At 35.2% G+C, this 18,843-nt stretch overlaps 1 pseudogene; it reads left to right on the top strand.

The window, feature by feature from the left end:
* Positions 1-914: 914 nt before the first annotated feature.
* LOC116814530 (ribosome biogenesis protein WDR12-like) lies at positions 915-2,182 on the top strand (annotated as a pseudogene).
* The last annotated feature ends 16,661 nt before the right edge of the window (positions 2,183-18,843 follow it).

Genomic DNA, 18,843 nt, shown 5'->3' with positions numbered 1-18,843 from the left:
AATGTTGGCAAGAATGTGGAAAAACTGGATCACTTATGCATTACCAGTGGGAATGTAAAATAGTACAGTCACTTAGGAAACCAAAATGGCAGTTTCTTAAAAAAACTACACATATTAACTATCATACAACCCAGAAGTTTTCTGGGTATTTTCCCCAGAAAAATTAAAATTTATATTCACACAAAAATCTGTAACAAATGTTTACAGCAGCTTTATTCACAATAACCAAAAACTGGAAATAATTGGAATGACCTCCAATGAGTGACTGACTAAATGAACTAGTACACCCATACATGGAATACTACTCAGCAATAGTAAGAAAAAAACCTCTAATAATACACATAGTATACTGGAGGAATTTTGGATAATTTTGCAGAGTAAGGAAAGCCAATTCCAAAAGGAGCAGACTGTATAATTTCATTTATATAACAATCTTGAAATGACAAAATTATAGAAATGGAAAACAGATTCGTAGTTGTCAGGTATTAGGAATGGTGAGAGTAGAGTTGGGAGTGTGAGAGGAAAGTGAATGTGGCTACAAAATGGCAGCCATTAGAGTTCCTTGTGGTGATAAAAATGTTCTGTATCTTCACAGTATTAATATTAATTCAATACCCTGGTTGTGATATGGTGCTACAGTTTTGCAGGACATTACCATTGGGGAAAACTAAAGTACATTAAATCTGTCTATACTACTTCTGTAAAATCAGATACATGGGATTCTACCATTAATTGAAAATATAGGAAGAGATCCAAGGAAATAAAGTGGGAGCCAGCCTTCACACGCAGCTTCTCACTTACATATTCAGTCTAATTTTGAGCTGCCATTTTTTAATCCTAAGAGACCAGAGCTCTTGTTCTCTGAATACCAACCCATATGTTTCTGTGGGCAAGTCTTGTGTGTACTCCCTGCCATGTCTCCATTCCAAGCACACTTCTACAGTGATAACATGAAATATATCATAGCTAATGTTCTTTTCTCAATCTCTGCTGCCTCTGAAATAGCTGACCTTAGTAACATCATGAATAAATTGCTGAAGGACAAAAATTAATTCCACAAACATGTGGAGTTTGATTTCCTTACTGAGGGCCAGTTTCTGCTAATTTCCTTGGTCAAACACATGGACCTGGAGATTATCTCATCAGAAGAGGTTGTGGAACCGGAATATGTGGAGAAGTACACTGCCCACCAGCCAGAGCAATGCATATTCTATGATGACTACATCAGTTCAATTAAAGGGGCAGAGTAATGTACCTTGACTGGTTCTTATGATGAGACTTCTGGGTTCTGATCCTTGGAAGAAAAGTTCGTAATGATGGTTGTGAAACATACAGATGCTGTGAAAAATGTGGCCTGGGTGAAAAAAGACAGTTTGTCTTGCTTTTACTGAATTCTTCCATTGATCAGAGTATTGTCTCACCAGAGTAGAATTTAATGAGAAACAGGGAAAGCCCTACACTGCTGCAGAAATCATAATGGAAGTGTAGATTATATAGCTGTTGATAGCTCAGAAACTATATTTTGCAGTGGCTGATGAGATAAAATGTTAAATATCTAGTCTACAGCCTCTATAGATAAAGAAGATGAAATGGGGGAATCCACAAATTGAGAAAGAAACAGAAAACAGAGCAATTGGGACTAACAAGGACTCCCATGCTGACCCTCTCTGGCCACAAGGAAGCAATTTCCTGGGTTCTGTGGTCAAATGTTGAAGGAATCTGCAGTGCATCTTGGGACCACACAATTAGAGTGTGGGATGTTGAGTTCAGCAGTCTTAACTCAACTTTGTCAGGAAATAAAGTATTGTATTTTCTATTCTCTACTTTGTAAATGTTTAGCATCTGGAAGCAGAGACATGCATATAAGACTGGGATCCCCAAACTAAAGATAATTTTCTGCTGTCGTTTTCCCCAACTTCACATACAGGCTGGGTGACATCAGTAAAATGGTCTTCTATCCATGAATAGCAGCTGATTTTCAGTATATTTAGGTGACATTATCAAGCTGCAGAATACAAGAAGTTTTAAGGCTCCATTCTATGATCTAGCTGCTTATGAAGACAAAATTCTGAGTGTAGACTGGACAATCACAGGGATACTTCTCAGTAGAAGAGCAGACAATGAATTATATTCCTACAGATATTCACCTACCACTTCCCATGTGGGGCATGAAAGTGAATGATAATTTGATTATAGAGATTCTTACTATAAATATTGGTGAAGAATCATGAAATTACATTGATGCAGATGCAGAAAGCAGCCTTTTAGACTAAAGTTTATATAATAGTTTCACCCTTTATAGTAGTTAACATATCACTTTTTTATTTTATAATAGAATAGTTGGTGTTTAGAAAATATAAAATGTGGCCTGCATTTACTACCCTATATAAATTCTTGAAGATAAACTGAGTTTTTAATTTATTTTTAAAGGTATTAATTTGTATTAAGATTTTCTTTTGAAGTTCTATAAAAGAGTACGTTACAGATACAAAAATAAAAAACATAAACCTTAATTTTTAAAGAACGAGTAGTGGTAAAGTTGTAGCACCTGTCTCCAGGTCCCACATTCTTGACATTGCACTATATAGCTGTCTGCAATGTTTTGTCTTGGCTGTTTTCAACATTTTTTTTTAAACATAGTATTTTGTTTTGCTTTGTTTTTTATTATCTGATACTACGCTGATATTGCCTAGCATTTTTTTTTTTCTAGACAGCAATATAGCTGTCTGCAATGTTTTGTCCTGGCTGTTTCCAACAGTTTTTTGTTTTTTTTTAACACAGTATTTTGTTTTGCTTTGTTTTTTTATTATCTGATACTATGCTGATATTACCTAGCATTTGGTTTTTTCTAGATGTCCCTTGAAGTTAATTCCAGTACCAGATAACTACATAAAACTTCATGATTTAATGTCTATGTGCTCTGGGAATGTTGTGGACAAAAGGGTTTCGTTCCAAAGAGTTTATGGATTTTAAATGGGGAAAAGATAAGGAAGTAGCTCCTATGTGAGCCCATGTGAGACTGTTTATGATGGCCCTCTTTCTTCAGACTCATTCATGCCAATGCTACTTCCAAAAGGGAAAATACTCTGGAAGATTGCTTCGCCTTCTAACTCAATTTATCAAAAATATTCTCAGCATTAAAAAAAAATCCATGATAAATTTTACTAGTTTCATTTGAAAAGAATGGGAAGGTAGAAAGAAACATATGGATTCTTTCCTTTCCCAAATCAAAAGAATTGGTTGGATAATATGTCCTTTATTTTGTGAATTTTGTAATGTGCCTATCCAAGTTGGCAGGAAAGAGCAGATGGCCTTTTTCGCCTTCGTTGATTTTACTGGGCAGGGGAAACTCCCAAATTACTAAAGAGATGAGGAGAAAGTTTGAGAAAAATTAGTCAGAAAATGCAAAACCAGGATGTATTAGGATTATTCAGAGAAACAGAACCAATAGATTGTGCGTTCATATAGAAATATATTTATTCATTCTAAATAATTGGCTTACCCAATTCTAGAGGCAGGCAAGTCCAAAATCTACAAGGTGTGTTGTGAGAAGTCAGGGACCCCAAAGAGAGGGACCGGCTGGAGCCAAGGCAGAACATAAACTGGAAGATTTCATGGACATTTATCAGTTCCCCAAGTTAATACTTTTATAATTTATTATGCCTGTCTTTACTGCAAGCTCTGAACATGAATTGTGAAGATTTCATGGACATTTATCACTTCCCCAATCAATACTCTTATAATTTCTTATGCCTGTCTTTACTTTAATCTCTTAATCCTGTTATCTTCGTAAGCTGAAAATATACGTCACCTCAGGACCACTATTGTACAAATGGATTGTAAAACATATGTGTTTGAACAGTATGAAATCAGTGCACCCTGATAAAGAACAGAATAACAGCGATTTTCAGGGAAGAAGGGAAGATAACCATGAGCTCTGATCGCCTGCGGGGTTGGGCAGAATAGAGCCATATTTTTCTTCTCACAGAAAGCCTATAGACGTATGTGTGAGTAGGAGAACTATCACTGAATTCTTTTCCCAGCAAGGAATAACCCTGGGGAAGGAATGCATTCCCGGAGGTAGGCCTACCAACAGCCACTCTGTGAGTGTCTGTCTTACGCAATTGAGATAAGGACTGAAATACACCCTGGTCTCCTGCAGTACCCTCAGGCTTACCAGGACTGGGAAATTCCAGCCTGGTAAATTCTGGTCAGACTGGTTCTCTGCTCTCCAACCCTGTTTCCTGTTACCATGTTTATCAAGACAATGCATGCACAAGGGGACATAGACCCTCGTCAGTAATTCTAATTTTGCCTTGCCTTATGATCTTTATTGCCTTTTGAAGCACGTGATCCTTGAGACCTACTCCCTGTTCGTACACCCCCTCCCCTTTTAAAAATCCCTAATAAAAACTTGCTGGTTTTGTGGCTCGAGACCGCCATCACGGTCCTACCAATATGTGATGACACCCCCGGAGGCCCAGCTGTAAAATTTCTCCCTTTGTAATCTTTCTGTTTATTTCTCAGACCGGCTGGCACTTAGGGAAAATAGAAAGAACCTATGTTGAAATATTGGGGCTGGTTCCCCGATAAAGGTGGCCAGCAGGCAAAGACACAGGAAACAGCTGAGGTTGCAGTTCAAGTCTGAAGGCAGTTTATTGCAGAAATCAGGAAGAGCAGATGAAGTCTGACAACAGTCTGCTGGAAAATTTCCTCTTCCTGGGGTTTGGGATGGTGATGGAATAGGATTTATCAAGCCTTTTTTTCTATTAAGCTTTCAACTAATTAGATGAAACCAACTCACATTGTGTAAGGTAATCTGGTTTACTCAAAGTCCAATAATTTAAATGTAAATCCCATCCAAAAGCACCCTCACATAAATATCGAGAATAAAGTTGGACCAAATATCTGTGTAACGTGGCCCAGCCAAGTTGACAGATAAAATTAAGCATCACACAGAGAAATTACTTTAAGTTAGAGAAAAGAGCTAAATAACGAGAACACATGGGCACATAGAGGGAAAAACACACTGGAGTCTATCAGAGGGTGGAAGGTGGAAGAAGGGACAGGATCAGAAAAAATAACTAATGGATACTAGGCTTAATACCGGGTGATGAAATAATCTGTATAACAAACCCCCACATTTACCTATGTAACAAACCTGCACATCCTGCTCATGAACTTAAAATAAAAGCTAAAAAAGAGAAAAAACATAAATACTGAAAAGGAAAACTGCAGAAAATTCTACTTTACTTAGAATAGTAATCCTTAGACTGAAGGATTAAGATGAAAAGGGATTGCTAGGAATGTACAATGTCTTGTTTGTAGAAGATGCACAGCAATGAACAAAAAAGATGCTTTAGTTTCTAGGACAGAAAATTATCCTCATCTTATCCACCAGGTTTAATTTTATGCAGCAATATTATTAGCAAACCTATAAAGCTCTTATTGTGAACCAAACACTCACCTAGATATTTTACACATATTAACTGATTGAATAATTATAATAAATTGAGAAGCAGAATGTATTATCCTGTTGTTACAGATGAACTATCTGCAGCATGGAGAAGTTACATAAATTGCCCAAGGTCATAAACTTAATATATCTCAGACCTGGATTTGAACCTAGGACACCTAAAGTGGGAGCCTGTGTTCTTAACCACTATCTTCTAACACCCTTTATTACTCTAACTGAGATTTTTCACTTGACTTTGAATTCACTGCTGTAATATTGACATGGCTAGCACAGCATGCCCTAGTTTGCTGGAGGAGAACTTGTGGGGTAAAGTCAGAATCACCATGCCTGATCCTGTTTTCCAATTTGCCAAATCAGGACAATTACTGCTTTGTGTTATTAGGAATTAAAGATAAAGTAACCATCACAGTGCTTTGTACGCAATAGAACACAACACTTTATTTCCTGTCTCTTCTTCCTGCCTTCCTTCCTGGTAACAATTTATTCCTCCTGCCTAATGTCTCTATAGATGTTACATATTCTGAGAAAGGTGTGTCTGCTATATAAGTCAGAATTTCAAATCAAAGGGCTAGAGAACATTATGACCACGGAATATCTGACATAGGAGTCATACGTTGTTGAATGAATATGACTCAGGTTAAGCGAGAATTAAAAACATGAATGGTATAAGTAGAAAAAACAAACTCAGCTGCTCCCATTATACTCTCACAACATGCTTCTGATACCACAAGTGTGGGGATTTTTTCCACCACCAGGCAAGCAATCAATTTTGTAGCAGAGACCAACCAGGTGTCTTCTACTCCAGTTCAATTCTGAGACTCTCTAACCTGAGATAGCATCACATCCCACAGGTTGAGGACCCAGAACCACAAGACAGCCCACATGTCAGACACCAGTCACAAATCCAGGCCTCCAGAACTTCAGACCAACTGGCTCAGCTTCAAGTTTGGTTTCCACAACCTCTTCATCAGGTTCCATTAATTTGCTATAGTAGCTCACAAAAAGGGAAGCAAAGAAATAACGTAGGGTGAGATCTGGAAGGATCCTCAGCACAGAAGCTTCAGTTCCCATGGAGTTGGGGTGCGCCCTCCCAGCAAGTACATGAATTCCTCTTCACCCTCCTGTAAGCCTCCATCAGTTCAGCTGTCCAGAAGCTCACCGTAGCCCCTCCTCTTGGGCCTTTTTTTGAGACTTCATTGTATAGGCATGATTGAAGCATGGATAATGATGTAGAAATGTGATTGGACAAAAAGGGTGTGATCTAATACTAGTAGACTGAGTGGGAAAACCCAGCGAGGTCTGCCTGTTCAGATTCTTCTTGGCATCTCTGTACAGCATTCTTTCCTCCTGAGTATGGGGCAGAACCTCTTCTGAAATTAGTCTGACTTACAATCAGGCAAGGTGGGTCAGAGAATAGATGGCCAGCTCCAAGACATAAAGGCAAGGGAAGAATATATTTTAAGTTTCTATGGAAGGCCTTGAGTAGAAAAAGGAGCAGGTAAAAGGAGGGCAGGAGAAGGTCAAAGAGATTCCATTTTCTGAGTCTTGCTTCTAAGGCCTAAAGTACCCCAACATTACAACCAGAGACTTTCACCTTTTTCGCTAAGAATCTGTTTCAAAGTTGCTTCAGGAATCAAAGACAAAAGATGCTTTAACAAAAGATATCGCTTTAGTCACTTAGTAAATATCAAGGGCTATGGGAGTTATGAGACGGAAACCATGGAAGAAAACCAATACGCACAAATAATATCACATGGTATAAAATGAAGAAAAACATTATTTTTTTTAACCTGCAGAATCCTTACCTCCTCCTTAAAGTTATATTTATTTTACATTTCAGAGATTGACCTTAATTATGTCATATTTATTTTAAATTTCAAAGAATTTTTTAAATTTTATTACAGTTAAGCATACATATAGGCTTACATATACATGCACTATGTTTTGATAGATATGTAGGTAGGTACATAGATAGATAATTATCTCTAGATTAGTACCAAACAGTGGAATTTTTATTCCTTATCTGTTTGAAAGCAGCTTCTAAAAAAAAATATTAGGCAAGACTGGAGTCATTTTCACCTAAAAATGCTTCTCAATTTTTTTCCAGACTGTGATTTTTTTCTTCTAAATCTAAAGCCAAGAAGATAATTTATTTTTATTTTTTATTTTTATTTTTTTTATGGAGTCATCTGTTTAATACAGGCAAATAACATTTTGTCAATACTAGGCACCATAAAATGTAAACACAATTACTGTCATAAACCTGGATATACCTTCAAGGATTGAAAGTGGCTTTGTTTTAGTTACCCTGTTTGCATATAGTGCAGAAAAAGGTCTTCATGTTAGCACTATGTACATTAAGAAGAGATCCAAATTACAAGAGAAGCAGATAAAATTTGAATTCTTTAAACATTCATTAAACTAAGTTTTGGAGTAACATCCATGTTTATCTTCCTTTCACTAACCACGTTCCCTGTTAAGCACATCATAACAACGGCACAGTGAAGTGAATGAAATAAAAGAATTTTGATACACTAGAAAACAGTGCTCAGTGAGACATTTACACTCTATTTATATGACTAAACATTTGATCAAACATTTGATCATACAGTACCTTCCTACAGGATTACTGGCTAATTTATTTTTAACAAGAATGCTGTTTATTTCAACTAGATTTTTCATAGTACTTAGCACAACTGTATATAATCAATGATTTATAAAATTTTCATTTCTTTTTCCTAGATGGATTTTTACCTTTGATTATGTTAATAAGATAAAAACTGAAATCTAAGATAACATCAATGGAATTATCCTATTTAAATTTAAAACAAATTACTTTTCTTTACTCTGTTATTTAGAACCAGCCTTTCCTTCTGTTTGGTTTAATTTGAACTTGATTTATAGATAAATTTCCTTAAAATTTCTGACATATAGATACAAAATCTCTTATTTCAGCAATGAGTTAGGATCATCACAGTAGATTTCTGGAAAATAGTTATGTATATATGCCTAAATTACCCTATTGTCTACAGTTTCTCTTACTGGCTTTTAATTCTTCATGCTTTTAACCCCTGTATATGTCTATCACGGTTAATGCAGACATTCCACAACAATTTATGTTTCTTCTCAGTTAAAGGGAGATATTTGTTTGGTTTGGATTTTGTTGTTGTTGTTACAAGGAACAAAAACTTCCTCAAATAAGCTCAAGCTAGTGTTTTTGTAATATGTCACTCTGGTCCCCACCCATAGACGGATCAAGATATATCCGGGCCTCCCATAGAGTGCCAGTGAGAATTTGAAAGCCATTAGGAATGGATATTTCTATCTATTATGGGCCAGAAGTTCTTTCAGTCATTAGATCTCTGTTCCTTTCTGTGTGCCTAAATTATTTTGTTTTTATAATTTACAGCCAAATCTGAAAATTTTAGTTTTTTACCTCAAGTGTCAGTATAAACAGACTTAGTCTCATGACTTCCAAACTCTAAATTTCTAAAAGGTAAATCTAATTGCCCTAACTCATATTTTGATCAGAGCTTCAAAAGTCATAGGAAATGCTGCAGCCTACATCTTCTTCATACTTAACATCAAAAGAGTTATGTCCTATATATTTTAAATATACATCAATTATATCCGTACCTCTCTTGTCATGATTATGGGTGTTTCTCTATTTTAGAACCCCATTGCCTCTAGCTCAACTATTACGGTGCCTTCTACCTGATGCCATTTCTGACAACTTTTAACTGATTTCATTGCATTTTCCAGGACACCATGAGTGTGATTTTTCTAACTTTTAGGATTGAGGACTATCTGCCTGTAGGATATTGATGAGAATAATGGAGAATAGTAAGGAAGAATGAAAAATCATGGACTTTGGAATCAGGTAGACCAGATTTGTAATCATGGCTCTTTCATGAATTATTTGTCACTATGAAATTTCCTTAACTTCCAAAAAGTTTAGATTCTTTATCTGAAAAATTTGTGGATTTTTGCAGTTAAAATAGAACGTAAAATAGAATCACTGAAGAATAGGACAAGAAACCTGACAAGACAGAATGTTTTTTCATGAATACTGAGAACCCAGAAACCAGTCTGATTTTTCAAAATGTGTCCTTCAGTAATTTTATAGCTGATATTTCACATAATTATTATTTTACAACATATTCTTCTCACAGTATTATTTGGACATGCAAATGAGACCTAATTACTAAATAGGACAAAAATATTATAGATATTTATATTAAAATACTATATTTAAGGGTACTGGAATGCTACTGGGGCTAACTTTCGTATCTGCTTATCATTTTCTAAAAAAGTACTTTGAACCTAGAATGAAAATAGAGCTACATTCCGGGTTTTTCCAGTATGGATATGCTTTGTGCTGTTCATAGCATCTGAACAGTAATATGCTTGTGGTTAGAGAAAATTCTAGTGGCTGTCACCAGTGGGAAAGGTGGTATAGGGGAAATTAACTTGAGGCAAGTAAAAAATAACAGCCCGAAACATGGATTTTCATTTTTATTTAGATGGTAATTTTCCCAGTCAATAATAGCATTCATGGTGCCATTTATTTGAGATTTGGTTTCAACAAAGTTCCCAATTACAGATGTTATTAATTTCCCTCAGAAGCCACAGACTACCACATATTGCATAATGTTTGATTTATCTCTTTCAGAATATCACACAAAATTTTATTTTCAGTGGGGAAGAAGCAAAATAGAAAATCTTAAAAAAATGTTTGCTGTGAAAACTGGGTATTCTTTAGTGCAAATCTTTGGTTTTAAAATCAAAATTAAATTTTATAGGAACCCAAACCTAAAAACACAAAGCTGAAAAACAAATTATATTTAGCTATTTAAGCTCGCATGTCTTGTGCCCTACATATTACTTACCCAATTTATATTATCAATTTCAAGATATAACATTTAGCAATTAATAGCTGAGAAAGAGTAATGGTACTCAAAGTTTAAAATAAGGCAACTAAAAATGTATACAGTAGAAATGTTTAGAATGATTTCTTAAAACTTCATTTTTTTAACAGCAAATGTTTACTTATATGTCCATAAGAACCCTATCCCCATGTTTTTCAATAAAGCCAGGGTCTCTGTCATTCCTCAATACCAAAGTCACATGTCTGTGTGCTGCCATCTCCATTCAACTGTGTCTAGCTGTCCCTGGACAAGGTTTATGTCTAGTCTAGACAATTAAGCAGCTGGCACATTCTCATAATGCAAATTGGCCTTCTAGCCCTTAGGTGAAATCAAACCGATATGACCCAAACTGGTATGACTGCTAACACCCAAGGAATGGAAAGATACTGAAAAAATAGCTTCAGGTAATCTACATTACACAATTGGAATTCCGGAACGATGGACTGAATCTATGAAAAGAGAAATTCCTCCTGTCCTTGAAGTTAGTTCTGTATAATGCAGTGGAAATATATAATGTCCTCATATTAAAAGGGAGATATCACTTAAGAATTTTCCTACTTAAAGTTGGAGTGACTATATATCCTCCTAAATCAGGCTTCAAATGAAAGAAAATGTCCAGTGGAAAGAGAAGTTGCTTAGCACAAATCCATCAAAGTGAGATCAAAATCCAGAAGGGAAAGGGATTTTTAAATACTATAAATGGTGTAGAAAGAGTTGTCAGACAACTCTTGGGAAGTATTGGGAAGTCTTTACATATCTTTTTGCCATAATTGGAAATGTATAAACTATGAAAAAGGACTGGTTGTGACAGAAGAGTTCAGCAAGAAAAAAATATGTATAAAATGGAAATTATAGCAGCAAAAAAGACTGTGAGAAAATCTTACACCACCACCAAAAGAAGGATTCAGGATAATTTCTCCTGGTCTGGGTTTACTTAAACTCTATAGTGAGTGAGCAATTGAGCAAGCGAGAATGGCAGCAGATATACAAAAGAAAATGTAAATTTTAAAAGTTCCATAATAAGCAAGTGAAGGAGTTAAGAATGCCTAGGGAATTAGAGAGATCTAGTCAGTGACTAGCGTCTTTTGAGCTGTGTAACTTAGTCTGTGAAGAACTAAAATATTTTACTTGCACTGTTGAAGTTAACCACCCAGAGAGTATAATCTTTCTGGGATTATGATTTGTCTGAATAATAAACTATTGAAAGAGGTGCAAAAGTAAAACATATAATATTGTGTTACTTCTTCCTCTACCTCTCCTATGATTTTACTGGGTCCTTATAATTGGTTATAATTCACATTTTTAATGTATCAACTTGGTCTGAATATATTTATTATATCAAGCCTCTCAGGTTGGCAGTAATGTTGAGTATTTAGACTGGATGGTAAGCCACGCGACTATTCCTCGTTTCACATAAATTTTAGATTCTATATACATAAGGGAAAATGTGATTCACATTAATATAGACTATTGCATGCCTAATCTGCAAGTTCATAGCCAAATGACACTGTTAGTAAACACTTTGTTTTCTTCTGTTTAACCAAGCTGTCTTCCATTTATTAATTATACAAACGTTACTTTAGAAGTATTATAGATTTTCAAGTCTGCTGTTTCAACTCTGGGTTTCTTAAAGAAAATAAATATGTCTGCCTAATTTCCTTTTTAAGAGTGTGAAAAATAATTTATATATACACACAACAGTGCATAAAATTGTATAATGCAGCATATCATATAACTGAAATCAATGCCATGTAATCACCATCTAGGTTGGAAAGAAAATTGTCACCTCTCCAGAAGTCCCTCATGATTTCTTGTCTAAACACATATCCTCTCTCAGGAGTAGCCACCCTTCTAACTTTTATGGTAATTGGCTTTTAATTTTCTTTGTGTTTTTACCACCAATATGTATGCCTGAAAGATCTGCAAATAACACATATGATGGCTTTGATGGTAACTACTTTTTTGTTTTTATTCTAGTTTTACTGCCTATTTGTATGTTTCTGTAACAGTGTTATTTATTTCTTTATTCAGAGACAGGGTCTCACTCTATCACTCAGGCTGGAGTGCAGTGGTGCTATCATAGTTCTCTGCAGCCTCAAAATCCTGTGCTCAAGGCATATTCCCACCTCAGCCTCCTGAGTAGCTGGGATTACAAGTATGAGCCAATGCTCCCAGCTATTAATGTATCTTTGACCTTTTTATAAATGTACTCGCATTGCATATTTTATTTTGTGTTAACATCACATGCAATGGTACAAGTTCCTAGGCAATTTCATTCAATAAAAAGAAAATGTTGCAGAAAAGAACACATACTTAGAGTAGCTAATGCCTCTAGGATTTAAGGAGAAGATAGAAAAATGAAAGAAGATCAGCACTTAAAAATAATTGAGTAAAGTTTCTCTGAGTTCAAGAGACTAAATCTAAGACCGAAAGAGCTTGGAAAATTCAGCATGAATAAATAATAAAGAAAAAAACAAATAAACTCCCCCCAAACAAAACAAAACGAAAGAAAACAAAACAACTCTAGAATATCCTGGTCCAATCAGTGAAGCATAACCATAAAGAGAAAAAAATACCTAATGTGCTTTCAGGCACAACAAATAACTATTAGTACTTATAAAGTATAAAATATTAGTCTGGCATTACAAACTTGATGATTATTAACTAATATTCACAGATGATGGAGAGGATATGGCCATAACCAAATTATGCGATATCCTTCCAAGGTATCTATACTGAAGGGGAAAGAAAAATCTACGCAAATAAACAAAATTTTAGAGACATCAAGCAGGCACTACACCTGAGGAAAACACTTGAAAAATAATTTCAAGAAAAGTCAGGCTTCAGTGGAATAAAAAAGTAGCAATAAAGACTATAACAGATCTCCTGCAACAAAGCTTAAACACAAGCCTCAAAGAAGTCAAGCTTATTCACAGATAACTTAATGACTCAGTCATAAGAAAAATCATACAAGATCCAACATAAACAAAAATTTACTAAAATTGTACAAAATAGAAAATGTAACCTATGACTTAGGACGAAGTTAACAGCAGTTTAGAAATGGTACAGGAATGACCAGTGACTTTGATGATATAGCAATATAAACTATCAAAACTGAAGCACAGAGAAAGAAAATGCTGAAAAGTATTATATGGGAGATTCAATGAGCTGTGGAGCAATATCAAGTACTCTAAGAAATGTATTTGGAGACCCAGAAGGAGGGTTACAAATAAATATTTGAAAAAATAGTTTCTGGAGCGACTTCTGTCTGTTGTCCTTTAAAACTTCACGTTCTACCATGTGAATGATAATGTCTTACTTTTTACTTTTATTTATACTAACTTTAGGATGGGGCTTCAGCTTTACTAACTTGGACAAGGGGAATATTGTCATGTTCTCACAGTCAACTTGGACTGCTGGCCACAGGCTGAGAGGCTTTTTTAGCAAAGTTATTACCTTATCTTTATGCCTTTGGAGAGGTTGCAATTATACCAATTGTATCTCTGTGTTTAGAACATTATTGAACACTTGAAGAAGTAGACAATATGGATATCTGGAATTTTTCTATGTAAATTACATGTTATTCATAATAATATAGTTTTCATAAGTACATGGTCTACGCCCCAAAGTGCAATGGCCAGTGTTTATCAAAATATTTTGCAAATGTTTATTAAGGTTCATCTATTTCTAGCCTAGAAGATCTTCAGTGCCTTCTAGTTTACTTCTTACAATGGACCAGTTACTTTACTAGGACCAGTTACTTGCAGTGTCTCAATTTACGGTATCTGAGTTTAGATAGGAATGATGAAAATGTGGCAGGATTAAAACATCCGTGAAAGTTTTTCAAACAGAAGAAGCATAAAGCAAATGCAAATGTCATTATAAGTGACTAAATCTGAGGAATGGTCACAGAATTTAAAAAGAAGGCAAGTTGAGTTTGAGCATAGGGCTCAGGGAGGACAATAGAAGAAGAAGTTGAGAAGAAAGCAATAGCCAAATCATCCAGTGCTTTGTAGGGTAGTGAAATTGTTAATTTTAGGTGTCAGCTGACTGGATTAAAGAATGACGAGTTTCCTGATAAAGCATTATTTTTTGGTGTGCCTGGGAGGGTGTTTCTAGAAGAGATTAGCATTTGAAACAGTGGACTGAATAAGGAAGATCTGCCCTCACTCAGTGAGCACTGGCACCATTTGAAGTTGCACATGGAACAAAAAGGCAGAGAAAAGGTGAGTTAACTCTCTCTGTTTCCCTCTTTCTTCTGGAGTTGGGACATCCTTCTTCACTTGCTCTCGGACATCAGAAGTAGAGATTCTCTGGCCTTTGGACTTTAAGACTTGCACCAGCAGCCGCCCAGTTTCTCAGGCTATCAGACTCAGACGGAGAATAATGCCATCAGCTTCTCTGGCTCTGAGGCCTTAGACTTGCACTGGGCTATGACATTGGCTTCCCTGGTTCTCCAGCTTGCAGAAGGCCTAAGACTTATCAGCCTCCACAATTGTGTGAGTCTACTACTGAGATAAATCTATTCTCATATGTCTATGTCTACGTCCATGTCTATGTCTGTGTCAAAGTCTATGCCTATATCTATATCCTATTGGTTTGTTTATCTGAAGAACCCTGATGAGAGGAGGGATAGCATAAACCTCTTTAATTTATTAAATTTGTTTGGTGGGACTTTTGCCTCTGATTCTGATGGAATAGCTTACTTAACCAAAGCTCCCACTGAGAGAGGAAAAAGAAGGCCAGATTTAGAAACAAAAAAGACAAAAGAAACCAAATAATCCCCAAACAGACAGACAACTTTAAAGGCAATGGGGAAATAATGAAGTAAACAGGATTAGGGAAAACTGGCTGTCATTTCACAGCTGCGCTGTCACCGAGCATGGCTGTGATTGGAAACTGGGCAAAGGGCTGATAATGAGGATTATCACAGGGAGAGGGCAGAGGGCTGCTGCCAGAAAATAAAGAATGCCTAAACATTAACTCTCAATAATAAAAGGAAATTAAACAATAAAAATGGCACAATTTTAAATGGACAATTCATTAGAAATGATCTCTGAATGATAAAGTACATGAAAAAGTTTTCACCATCATTATTCACCCCAAAAATACAAATCCACTTTGGGAGGCCGAGGCAGGTGGATCACCTGAGGTCAGAAGTTCGAAACAAGCCTGGCCTATGTGGTAAAACCTAGTGTCTACTAAAAATACAAAAATTAGCTGGATGTGGTGGCAGGTGCCTGTAGTCCCAGCTACTTGGGAGGCTGACGCAGGAGAATCACTTGAACCCATGAGGCAGAGGTTGCAGTGAGCCGAGATCGCACTGTTGAATTCGAGCCTGGGCAACAGGAATGAAACTCCGTCTCAAAATAATAATAATAATAATAATACAAAACAAATCTATAACAAAGTCAGAAAAGAAAAAATGATGGGGAGATTGTGGAGTAAATGGAACTCATATTATTGTCAGTATAAAATGTTACAACCACTTTAGAAAAATCTCTGTAAGTTTCTTATAAAATTAAAGCTATACTACCCTATGATCCTACCATTCCAATCTTAAGTATTTACCCAAGAAAAATGAAAACATGTGTTCACAAAATAATTGTCAAGAATGTTCACATCAGCTTTACTCATAATAGCTTCAGATTGGAAACATTTCTATCAGTAGAAGAATGAATAAATATATGGTGGTATATTAATAAAATGGAACCCCCACATAGAAATAACAAACTACTGACACATGCAACACCATGGGTTAATCTCTATAAACTTATGCTGAATGAAAGAATCCTTAAGCAAAAGCATAATATTATATGATTCAATTTTTGTGACCTTATAAAACAGATAAAACTTATCTTTAGTGGAAAAAATTAAGAATTGCCATTGCTTCCATGCATATGGGTCATGGGTTAATTGTAAAGGGCATTAGGAAATGGTGATGGTTAGTTTTATGTTTCAGCTTGACTAGGCTAAAAGATGCCGGGATAGAATAGGGATAGCTGGCAAAACATTGTTTCTGGGTGTGCCTGTGAGGGTATTTCTGGAAGAGATTAGCAATTGAATTGGTACATTGAGTAAAGAAGATTGCCTTCACCAATGTGGGCAGACATCCTCCAAACCACAGAGGTTCCAAATATAACAAAAAGGCAGAGGAAAGACTAATTTATTTATTTATTTTTTTTTTTTCTGAGACATCCAGCTTTTTCTGCTCTCCAACATCATCACCCTTGCTGAAGGTTCTTGGGCCTTTGGAGTCTAGGACTTACAAAAAAAGATCCCTAGTTCTCAGGCCTTTGGATTCAGATTTAATTACACCATTGGCTTTCCTGGTTCTCCAGCATAGGGAGACGAGATGGCAGGTCTTGAGATTGCTTGGCTTTCTATAACCACGTGAGACAATGCTCATAATAAATATCAGTTTCTCTCTCTTGTTCTCTCTCTTTAATTTATAACAGCTCCCATTGGTTCTGTTTCTTTAGAGAACCCTGAGTAATAAAAAAAATCTTCTGGGATGATGTTAATATTCTACATGTAAGAAGTTTGTAAAATATATCACTTAAGACTGTTTCTCCCAAACTTCTATAATTATAGGAATAACTTATTTATTAAAAATACAGATTCCCATTTCTTTTTTTCAGAAGAGCCTTACTTAATAGTTCTGGATTGCCATTCATCATTTTTATAACTCTAATGAAAAATTATGTTAATTTGAAAAATATTGAAAATTCTGCTTTAAGAAATACACAATATTTGCCTCCATGCTATAAGCCTGGAAATTCTGTGGCCTCTACCAATTTTTGCCACAGGAATATATTTTGACCGTTTTATTTACTTTATCACTAATATTCAAAGTAATTTTTCACAATAATGTTCATGTTTTTAAAATATGTGGCTTTTCATGGTCTTCTTTTCAATGTACTAGTTCCTATCTATAGAAAATTTTAGTGTTAGGGAGCAAATAATAAAGTATGATTTTTAGAAATACTTTGAAAATTGTCAAGAAGACTGATTTTCAAACATTACTCTGCAATTACAAATAAATTTTGATGTTACAAATTCCAGAATTTGTTAATAGCCACTTAATCATGTAGCCTTAATGAATCTAAACATTTTTCCTTAACAGTAAAAAAGAAAAAAATTATATTTCCCTATTAGTTAAGCATTGAATGATCAATTCTGTAAAAGGACCATTTTCTAAACTATAAATGCAATATGAGTATCAGTTAGACTGCTCTGGATTTTATTTTTAATTTATAACTTTTGAGCATCATGTGCAAGTGTTTAACAGAAAACATTTAGAATATAAACACTGTAAACAAGCCATTGATTAATAAGGTAGATTTTCTGACAAGCTTGAAAATAAAGATTTTATTCTATTTCTCTTCCAAAAGTTTATCATTCTGTGTGTGTGTGTGTGTGTGTGTGTGTGTGTGTGTTTGTACGTTCTGATGCAGACACACATGCACTAACAAAACTGATATTGTATGGATATTAATTGGTTCTTTCTAGAGTTTGGATATAGTAGACATCTGCTTATTTAAGAAAGAAAGGGGGAGAGAAGGGAATCACTTGGTTAAAGTTGTCTGCACTGTAATGTATATGGTCTTCTGTTTTTCACCTTCACACTCAGGATTGCTCCAACATGTTTAGATTGAACTTGCCTCAACCTCAAGACTCCAAGTGCCCTGTGACTTTTCATTCAGACACATGAAAGCTGGGAGTTGTCAGGATCACCTAGATATATGCATAGCTCTCATAAGCAACATTAAATGTTCAGGTGGGAGCAGGGGTTGGCTTATTTAATATTTTCTGTCAAATATACATAAAAACAACCATTGTGGATGAAAGGTAGAATCAACCAGGCTATTACTGTAAATAGAGGGAATTTAGTGTCGTTATTAGAAAAAAAGATAAATTTTATAAATACTGATCTATTACAACAACCATGACAAACAGTGTTTCTGGAGCAAATGGAATGTTTCCTACATGTTTAGTTTCTGCTATTCTGGTCTTTATAAGCAGCTCATTCTTACACTGACATAATTTATTTTATTCTATTTGGCTAATAAAATGTTACTAGCAAAAAGGCAAAGCTTTCAATAAAACTACCTTTTTATCATCAAAAATATCAAATAGCCAGTTGGATGATTTTGTTGTTGATTTTTATTGCAATTATTCCATTCTCAAAAGCAGGAGTTTTGCAGAAGTTCAGATACACTTGTTTTACTTATTATAATAGTTGAAAAGCATTTATTAATGAAGGGAAGATTATAAAGGAAATTATTCCTTGTCATTTTTGATTTGTTTATTCTTTGACCAATGAATAAGTCTGTTGGTCTTCTACATACTTCATAGTTTACATAATTATATTTTCATAAAATTAGAATTACCTACATTCCTTTTGAAGACAGTTGTATGCAATGAAATAAGAACTAA

The sequence above is a fragment of the Hylobates moloch genome, unplaced genomic scaffold, assembly GCF_009828535.3.
Source record: "Hylobates moloch isolate HMO894 unplaced genomic scaffold, HMol_V3 SCAFFOLD_12, whole genome shotgun sequence".
Taxonomy (NCBI): Eukaryota; Metazoa; Chordata; class Mammalia; order Primates; family Hylobatidae; genus Hylobates; species Hylobates moloch.
The sequence above is the reverse complement of the archived record's forward strand: the minus strand, read 5'-3'. Positions and strand labels throughout refer to the sequence as shown.